Source organism: Pristiophorus japonicus, chromosome 11 (assembly GCF_044704955.1).
Source record: "Pristiophorus japonicus isolate sPriJap1 chromosome 11, sPriJap1.hap1, whole genome shotgun sequence".
NCBI lineage: Eukaryota > Metazoa > Chordata > Chondrichthyes > Pristiophoridae > Pristiophorus > Pristiophorus japonicus.
The window spans coordinates 196,932,238-196,942,284 of record NC_091987.1 but is presented as its reverse complement, the minus strand read 5'-3'; positions in this window follow the sequence as shown (position 1 = coordinate 196,942,284).

Sequence of the window (10,047 nt, the reverse complement as noted above, 5' to 3'; positions counted from 1 at the left end):
AAAAAGCAGCCAACCTGAGGACTGGGAGAAATTTAGAATTCAACAGAGGAAGACTAAGGGTTTAATTAAGAGGGGGAAAATAGAGTCCGAGAGGAAGCTTGCAGGGATCATATAAACTGACTGCAAAAGCTTCTATAAATATGTGAAGAGAAAAAGATTAGTGAAGACAAACATAGGCCCCTTGCAGTCGGATTCAGGTGAATTTATAATGGGGAACAAAGAGATGGCTGACCAATTGAACAAATACTTTGGTTCTGTCTTCACGAAGGAAGACACAAATAACCTTCCAAAGATTACTAGGGGACAGTAGGTCTAGTGAGAAGGAGGAACTGAAGGACCTCCTTATTAGGCGGGAAATTGTGTTAGGGAAATTGATGGGATTGAAGGCCGATAAATCCCCAGGGCCTGAAAGTCTGCATCCCAGAGTACTTAAGGAAGTGGCCCCAGAAATAATGGATGCATTGGTGATCATTTTCCAACAGTCTATCGACTCTGGATCAGTTCCTATGGACTGGAGGATAGCTAATGTAACACCACTCTTTAAAAAAGGAGGGAGAGAAAAGGCGGGTAATTATAGACCAGTTAGCCTGACATCAGTAGTGGGGAAAATGTTGAGAACAATTATTAAAGATGAAATAGCAGCACATTTGGAAAGCAGTGACAGGATCGGTCCAAGTCAGCATGGATTTATGAAAGGGAAATCCTGCTTGACAAATCTTCTAGAATTTTTTGAGGATGTAACTGTTGGAGTGGACAAGGGAAAACCGGTGGATGTGGTGTATTTTGGACTTTCAAAAGGCTTTTGACAAGGTCCCACATAAGAGATTGGTGTGCAAAATTAAAGCACATGGTATTGGGGGTAATGTACTGATGTGGATAGAGAACTGGTTGGCAGACAGGAAGCAGAGAGTTGGGATAAACGGGTCCTTTTCAGAATGGCAGGCAGTGACTAGTGGAGTGCCACAGGGCTCAGTGCTGGGCCCCCAGCTATTTACAATATACATTAATGATTTGGATGAAGGAATTGAGTGTAATATCTCCAAGTTTGCAGTTGACACTAAGCTGGGTGGTGGTGTGAGCTGTGCGGAGGATGCTAAAATGCTACAGGGTGACTTGGACAGGTTAGGTGAGTGGGTAAACGAGTGGCAGATGCAATATAATGTGGATAAATGTGAGGTTATCCACTTTGGGGGCAAAAACACGAAGGCAGAATATTATCTGAATGGTGGCAGATTAGGAAAAGGGGAGATGCAACGAGACCTGGGTGTCATGTTTCATCAGTCATTGAAAGTTGGCATGCAGGTACAGCAGGCGGTGAAGAAGACAAATGGTATGTTGGACTTCATAGCTCGGGGATTTGAGTATAGGAGCAGGGAGGTCTTACTGCAGTTGTACAGGGCCGTGGTGAGGCCTAACCTGGAATATTGTGTTCAGTTTTGGTCTCCTAATCTGAGGAAGAACGTTCTTGCTATTGAGGGAGTGCAGCGAAGGTTCACCAGACTGATTCCCGGGATGGCTGGACTGACATATGAGGAGAGACTAGATCGACTGGGTCTTTATTTACTGGAGTTTAGAAGAATGAGAGGGGATTTCATAGAAACATACAAAATTCTGATGGGACTGGACTTGTTAGATGCAGGAAGAATGTTCCCAATGTTGGGGAAGTCCAGAACCAGGGGACATAATCTAAAGATAAGGGGTAAGCCATTTAGGCCTGAGATGAGGAGAAACTTCTTCACTCAGAGAGTTGTTAACCTGTGGAATTCCCTACCACAGAGAATTGTTGTTCATTGGATATATTCAGGAGGGAGTTAGATGCGGCCCTTACGGCTAAAGGGATCAAGAGGTATGGAGAGAAAGCAGGAAAGGGGTACTGAGGTGAATGATCAGTCATGATCTTATTGAATGGTAGTGCAGACTCGAAGGGCCGAATGGCCTACTCTGCATCTATTTTCTATGTTTTCCATTCCCCCAGGAATCTCCTTGCCAAACAGTTCATTCGCTCTGCCTTGGAAATCCCAACTGCTGGCTAATTGTCCACCAACTGCCTGGCAATTGCATCTGAAAATTTTACAGTTACAGAAAGCAGGTGCAGGAGCCTGATTCACTGTGAAATGAACCCATGTGAGTGCATCTGAAATTATTGTTAACCGTTTGTTAACTGGTATGACTTCACAATAAAATACATGTACCTCGTGGCAAATTTAGAAGCATTAAAAATATAAAATATAGCAATTAATATTTAAAATTATCACTCTATTTGTATGACCAAGAACTTGGCATTCAACATAGATCATTTATACTTCCTCCAAATGTATGAAACATAACTTGTCTGCTATTTAATTATCTTATATAATACATTTAAAGCTGCCCCATGGCTGGTGTGCTATGTGCATGGTGTATACTAAATCTAAAGGAACATTGCCAACGCCTTTTAGTGCTGTTGAATCGCAATCTGTCGTAATGGACCTTTGACAGAATAAAAAACTTACTTGATTTACATAACATAAATCCAAACACATCCTGAATTTAAAAAGCCGGGATGTTTGAAGTACAGTACAGGTAATTCTTTGAGTTGGCAAAACACTTTTCAAAGTATTTAAATGTGTTGTCGTCTCCCAAATCCGTGACCATCTTTCCCTGAATTCAATGTTTGAATCCCTTCAATCTGGTTTTCGCCCCTGCCACAGCACCGAAACGGCTCTCATCAAAGTCACAAATGACATCCTTTGTGAGTGTGACAAAGGTAAACTATCCCTCCTCGTCCTTCTGGACCTGTCTGCAGCCTTTGACACAAATGACCACTCCATCCTCCTCCAATGCTTCTCCACGACCGTCCAGCTGGGTGAGAATGCACTCTCCTGGTTTCATTCTTATCTATCTAATCATAGCCAGAAAATCTCCTGCAATGGCTTCTGTTTCCACTCCTGCATCATTACCTCTGGTGTCCCCCAAGGATCTATCCTTGGCCCCCTCCTATTTCTCATCTACATGTTGCCTCTTGGCGACATCATCTGAAAACACAGAGTCAGTTTCCACATGTACACTGACGACACCCAGCTCTACCTCACCACCACTTCTCTCGATCCCTCCATGGTCTCTAAATTGTCAGACTGCTTCTCCGACAACCCTGCAGAACTTGTCTCCAATTAAATATTGGAAAAACCAAAGCCATTGTCTTTGGTCCCCGCCACAAACTGTGTTCCCTAACCACTAACTCCATCCCTCTCGCTAGCATCCATCTGAGGCTAAACCAGACTGTTCACAACCTAGACATCATATATGACCCTGAAATTAGTTTCCGGCCACATATCCATGGCATAACTAAATCTGTCTTTTTCCACTTCCGAAACATTGCCCGCCTCTGCCCCTGCCACAGCTCTTCTGCTGCTGAAGCACTCATTCATGCCTTTGTTACCTCTAGATTTGACGACTCCAACTCACTCTTGGCTGGCCTCCCACATTCTACACTATGTAAACTTGAGGTCATCCAAAACTCGGCTGCCCGTGAATTAACTCGCACCAATCACAATCACCCATCATCCCAGTGCTCGCTGACCTACATTGGCTCCTGGTTAAACAACGCCTCAATTTCAAAATTCTCATTCTTGTTTACAAATCCCTCCATGGCCTCGCCCCTCCCTATCTCTGTAATCTATTTCAGTCTCACAACCCCACGAGATGTCTGCGCTCCTCAAATTCTGCCCTCCTGAGCATCCCTGATTATAACTGCTCAACCATCGGTGGCCGTGTCTTCTTTTGCCTAGGCCCCAAGCTCTGGAACTCCCTCCCTAAATCTCTCTGCCTCTCTACCTCTCTTTCCTCCTTTAAGATGCTTCTTAAAACATACTTCTTTAACCAAGCTTTTGGTCATCTGCTGTAATTTCTTCTCATGTGGCTTGGTGTCAAATTTATCTGTTTTGTCTTATAAAACTCCTGTGAAGCACCTTGGGACATTTTACTATGTTAAAGGCGCTATATAAGTAAATGTTGTTGTTGTTGCTCTACAATGCTCCTTAGTGCAAATAAGAAAAGGAACATGTTTCTTAGCATGAAATATAAATAACATAACATCTAATACACTTCCCAAGTGATAGAAACTGTTTTAATCTCAATAGAAGGTTGAATAACGAATCGATTTATTTCCGTTTAGTAAACGGGCAAAGGACGAGAATCTTTCCATTGACCTCAAATAATGTGCTTTCGCCCAGCGCTGCTACAGGGGGCGCAAGTCAATTTCGGGTCCGAGCAGTACTGGTGCGATGCGCGTGGCAATGACATCATGAACTCCTGGCGCAAGAGATTGGGATGCAACGCCGCACCGCTGCAAAACCCGCGCTGAACATGGCGGGTGTCGATATCGCCGTCCTGGTCGCAAAGCCATTTGTGCCCCATTGGCACCCGAGGTGCAAAGGCATCCAATTTCTCCCCTTATCTTTTTAAAACTTCAAGTGGAAAACAGATGGCAAATTATTGTTGGTATTTTGGGACATAATTTTAACAAAATGCTGATATATGAAATAAGTCCCAGTACCAGTTCAATTAAAAGTTTTTAAAAAAACGTTTAAAATGTAATTTCAATGGAAGGGACTGAAAGAGGTTTCTGTGGGGGTGGCCTCAGTTTTGACAGATTTTGTGTATGTCCTCCTTTATCCATAGGCTGCACGCTGTGCTCCTGGCCTTCGTAATGTACAACTCTGCAGTGCTGAAGAGCAAGTCTCCATTCTGGGCCTCGCACAGGGTAAATTTGTTTTCTTTTTGGAGATTGGCAGCATACTCTGTAGCTGCACTGGCGACTGCAATTTCTGGGTCCTATTATGGCCTTTCACTATAGTTCTATAGTTATATTTGCTGGTTGCTTGAAACGTTGAACATTTTTGAATGTTGAAAATGATGCTGCGAATATTATGAATTCTATGAACAGGTGTCCTTCTCTGAGAAAGGAAAAACGCTCCCGTGTTTTTGTTACTCCCTCCCCTAATATTACAACTCAATTCTAGTTTATTCCTGCACTTTCTACTGTCCACAGGAACTGATCACAGGGCATTTGAAAGATATGCTTGACTTGAACTCATCAGGTTTGAGATGAAGAATGACACACCAGCCACCCATGTCAGCTTTTCTTCTCACTAAATAATTGGCACAAACATTCATTTATTTTCAACCTGCCAAGAATTTGATGACAAGGTCATGTATTTGTGCAACTCTGCATTGTGCCAAACCATTAAAATATTAAAATAAGAAACTGGAAGCAGGGTGCAAGTTGAATTCAATTGCTTTCAGTTCTGTGCTGCAATTAAATTCTCGTAGCTCATTGAATTTGAGGAGATTGAGTGGCAAAGTAAGCCAGACACAACCCTTTTGGCACCCTGGTAATCAAACCATTAAATGTGCAGTCTCAGAACTCCTCTGAGTTTGTAAAAGAGTTACATGTGTGAAGCAAATTCTATATATTTAAATTATTGTTATATCAGGGAATCCAAAGGTCTTCTATAGCATATTAATAGTAAAAAGATTGTCAGAGGAGCAGCGGAGTCGATGAGGGACCAAAATGGAGAACTATTAGTAGAAGCAGAAGACATGGCTGAGCTACTAAATGAGTTCTTTGCATCAGTGTTTACCAAGGAAGAGAACTTGGCCAAAGCAATGGGAAACGAGGAGGTTGCTGGGATACTGGATGGATTAAAAATAGATAAAGAGGAGGTACTAGACAGGCTGGCGGTAATTAAAGTGGATAAGTCACTCAGTCCAGATGGGATGCATCCTAGGTAGCTGAGGCAAGTAAATGTAGAAACTGCAAAGGTGCTGGTCACAATCTTCCAATCCTCCTTAGACACAGCAGTGGTGCAAAAGGACTGAAGGATTGCAAATGTTACATCCTTGTTCAAAAAAGGGGAGAAGGATAAACCTGGCAATTGCAGGCCAGTCAATTTCATGTTGGGGGTAGGAAAGATTTTAGAAACAATAATCCAGGAGAAAATTAACAGCCACTTGGGCAAGCAAGGAGAGCTCTCTGGGGAAGAGAATTCCAAAGATTCACGACCATCTGAGAGAAGAAATTCCTCCACATTTCCATTTTAAATGGGCGACCCTTTATTCTGAAACTATGCCCCCTAGTTCTAGATTCCCCCATGAATGGAGCGGGTGACCTTGGGCCTATGGTTCCCAAAGCTCTCCACCTGGGTCTGTTGTAGACTAATTGATAGAAGTTGATTGCTATAATTAACTCCATTATTGTAACATGCAACTTCCAGGATGGTAGAAGGTGAACTAAATGGACGTTGGCCATTCTTCATCCAGCAATTCCTATGTTCCGAAGCAAGAGAGCAACAAATTGTAGAAGACAGTAATGATTGCTCAATCCAATGAAAAGAATAATCTTCAGATTTATGTAATAGGATTATCAAAGTAACGCTCTATTCTCAAAATCTAAGTAATCTCAAAATCCTTTTATCTGAAGCACTGCCACATCTTATTTAAGGAGGGGTATACTTGCATTGGAGGCAGTTCAGAGAAGGTTCACTAGGTTAATTCCTGAGATGAAGGAGTTGACTTATGAAGAAAGGTTGAGCAGGTTGGGCCTGTACTCATTGGAGGTTAGAAGAATGAAAGGTGATCTTATTGAAACATATAAGATACTGAGGGGGCTCGACAAGGTAGATGCAGAGAGGATGTTTCCCCTCGTGAGGGAATCGAGAACTAGGGGGCATAGTTTCAGAATAAGGGGCCACCCATTTAGAACTGAGATAAGGAGGAATTTCTTCTCTCAGAGGTTTGTAAATCTTTAGAATTCTCTACCCCAAAGAGCTGTGGAGGCTGGGTCATTGAATATATTTAAGGTGGAGATAGACAGATTTTTGAGCAATAAGAGAGTGAAGGGTTATGAGGAGCGGGCAGGCAAGTGGAGCTGAGCCCAGGATCAGATCAGCCAGGCTCGAAGGGCCAGATGGCCTTACTCTGCTCCTATTCCTCATGTTCTTATGTTATCTGAGTCCCAGCAGAAACAGATTTAACTGCAGACATCTGTTTAGAGAACATCACATGTTAATGGCAAAAGTAACCTCTGACTGGGTTACATGAGGTCACTGCATCCTCCTGTTTACATCTATCTAATAGAAAGTAGGAGCTTTACCTCTTGTTATACCTCCTGTCACGTTGAGCTGAAGCTGCATTGTTAGCGCAGAACAGAGGAGCGTTTTGTTGCTAATATGCATCCGTGTCACTCAAAGTGTGCTGATGTTAACTGTTTGGATGAAACAACCTAGAGATATAAAGGCAATTACTATGTAAAGACAGGTTACACATCAGGTAGTGATGAATTCCAAAAATATATTCCAGAATTATATCAGTATTCACAATCCACCAGCATGGAGGAAGGAGTGGGACATTTTTTCAAACCATTGCTTACTGCTGTGAATTATGCATTATGCATCACATATATTTTGTAAATCTCTATTGAAACACAATCTTAATATTACAGAAGCTATAAATGTAGTCACAGACCAATAGATGAGTGGAGATGTTAGGTATTTAAATCTCGCTAATTATACTTCCATATGCATAACTATTCCATTAATTTCATTAGCTGAATGATAGTTCAAGAAATCAAATGCAATTATAATGTAGGTACTGGACTCAGTCTTTTATCAGTACAGAGCAACACAAGGGTGTTATAGGGGTATGGTAGTACAGGTACAACACCCGAAATCCAGAATTCCCAGGACTGAATCCGTTCCGGTTTTGGGGTTTTTCGAGATTTCACACAAGAAAATCAATAGTCTGAAATCCGGAATCCTTGACTGATGCCGTGCCGGGTTTTGAGCGGTGAGGGCTGAAATCTGACAAAACCCAAAATCCGGCATGGATTCAGTCGAGGATTCCAGATTTCAGACTTGATTTTCTTGTCTGAAATCCAGAATCCTCGACTGAATCCATGCTGGATTTTGGGATTTGCCTCAAAATGTCCGTTTTTTGGAAAATAATTTTGGATTCTGGACGATTCCATCAGCTATGCGCAAAATGTCCGGTTTTCAGACAATTCTGGTTTTCGGAGTTCCGGATTTGGGACATTGCACCTGTATAGTGTATATGTTACTGGACTAGTAATCCAGCGGCCTGGACTAATTATCCAGAAATATGAGTTCAAAGCTAGTATCAGTAATGGTGACCATGAAACTACCCCATTGTTGTAAAAAAACAGCACTAGTGTCCTTCAGGGAAGGAAATCAGCTGCCCTTATCTGGTCTGGCCTATATGTGACTCACCACCACCTTCTCAAGGGCATTTAGGGATCGGCAGTAAATACCTTACCAGCAACGCCCACATCCCATGAGCAAATAAACAAAATGTTGGGCAGATTAGTTATAATGCTAGCACTCACGCCACACTGTACCCAAGGACATCACAACCACAATCACTGGCATCCGAGTGTGGTTAAATGTTAATATTGACAAACATATAATTGTTTGCAAACAAAATGTAAATTAACTTTTAGAGGCTATTAGGCTGTCCACTGAACAATTGCTGTACTTTATAATTATGATCGATGATGTTTTTCAAGATCCATTTATCTCGTGGGTGGTAGCGACACAAAAAAATAAGTCTCATCAGCCTTACTGGGACATCATACCAGTGGAGCTATTATTTTGATTTGATCTAGAGTACCCTCACGTGGGTGACACAAAATTCATTTCAGCCCAATATATATTCGCAAAATATTTATTGCATTCAGTTCCTCAGTGTCCCCTTGACTGGCTCTGAAAGATTAGAGGTGTCAGATATATGTACAGCATTATACTTGACTGGCCATATTTCCTGCGTATGTTTTTTTATCCCAAAGTAGCATGCATATTGAAAAATTGTGGAATAAAATGGAAATTAACTTGGTGCTGTTCAAAGTTAATCTGCAAATGCCTCTCAGTGGTCCATGTTAACACTTCGAGCACTGTGCTGGCATCGTACTTTACACTTCTACCTCTCACACTAAATATTACAAGAACATTGATACGGTTCCCTTCTGACTAAATGTTATAAGTTTGAGTGTGCCTCTTTTAAAGAGCTTTGATTAAGGTAGTTCTATATAGTGAGTACAGGAAAATAGTTCAAGCTGTGAGAAATTATGCAAATTAGTGGTTATGAAAAAGTACTTATATTTGCACTAAATAATTGTTCTTGCATTTATATAGTACTTTATCATATCCTCAGGTCATGCAAGGTGCTTCACAATCAGTACATTACTTTTGAAGTGCAGTTACTATTGTTATATATGCAAACCTTGATCCACAGCGTGGCCCTGGACACCACGGCCCACTTCCCATACCTCGGGAGCCTCCTATCAACAAGAGCAGACATTGACAATGAGATCCAACACCGCCACCAGTGCGCTAGTGCAGCCTTCAGCCGCCTGTGGAAAAGACTGTTTGAAGACCAGGCCCTCAAACCTGCCACCAAGCTCATGGTCTATAGGACTGTAATAATACCTGCCCTCCTGTATGGCTCAGAGACATGGACCATGTATAGCAGACACCTCAAGTTGCTGGAGAAACATCACCAACGATGTCTCCGAAAGATCCTACAAATCCCCTGGGAGGACAGGTGCACCAACATCAGCGTCCTCATCCAGGCCAACATTCCCAGCATTGAAGCACTGACCACACTTGATCAGCTCCACTGGGTAGGTCACATAGTTTGCATGCCAGACACGAGATTCCCAAAGCAAGTGCTCTACTCGGAGCTCCTTCACGTTAAACGAGCCAAAGGAGGGCAGCAGAAACGTTACAAGGACACCCTCAAAGTCTCCCTGATAAAGTGCAACATCCCCACTGACACCTGGGAGTCCCTGGCCCAAGACCGCCCTAAGTGGAGGAAGTGCATCTGGGAGGGCGCTGAGCACCTCGAGTCTCAACGCCGAGAGCATACAGAGATCAAGTGCAGTCAGCGGAAAGAGCCTGCGGCAAACCAGTCCCACCCACCCCTTCCCTCAACGATTATCTGTCCCACCTTTGACAAAGTCTGTGGTTCTCGTATTGGACTGTTCAGCCACCAAAG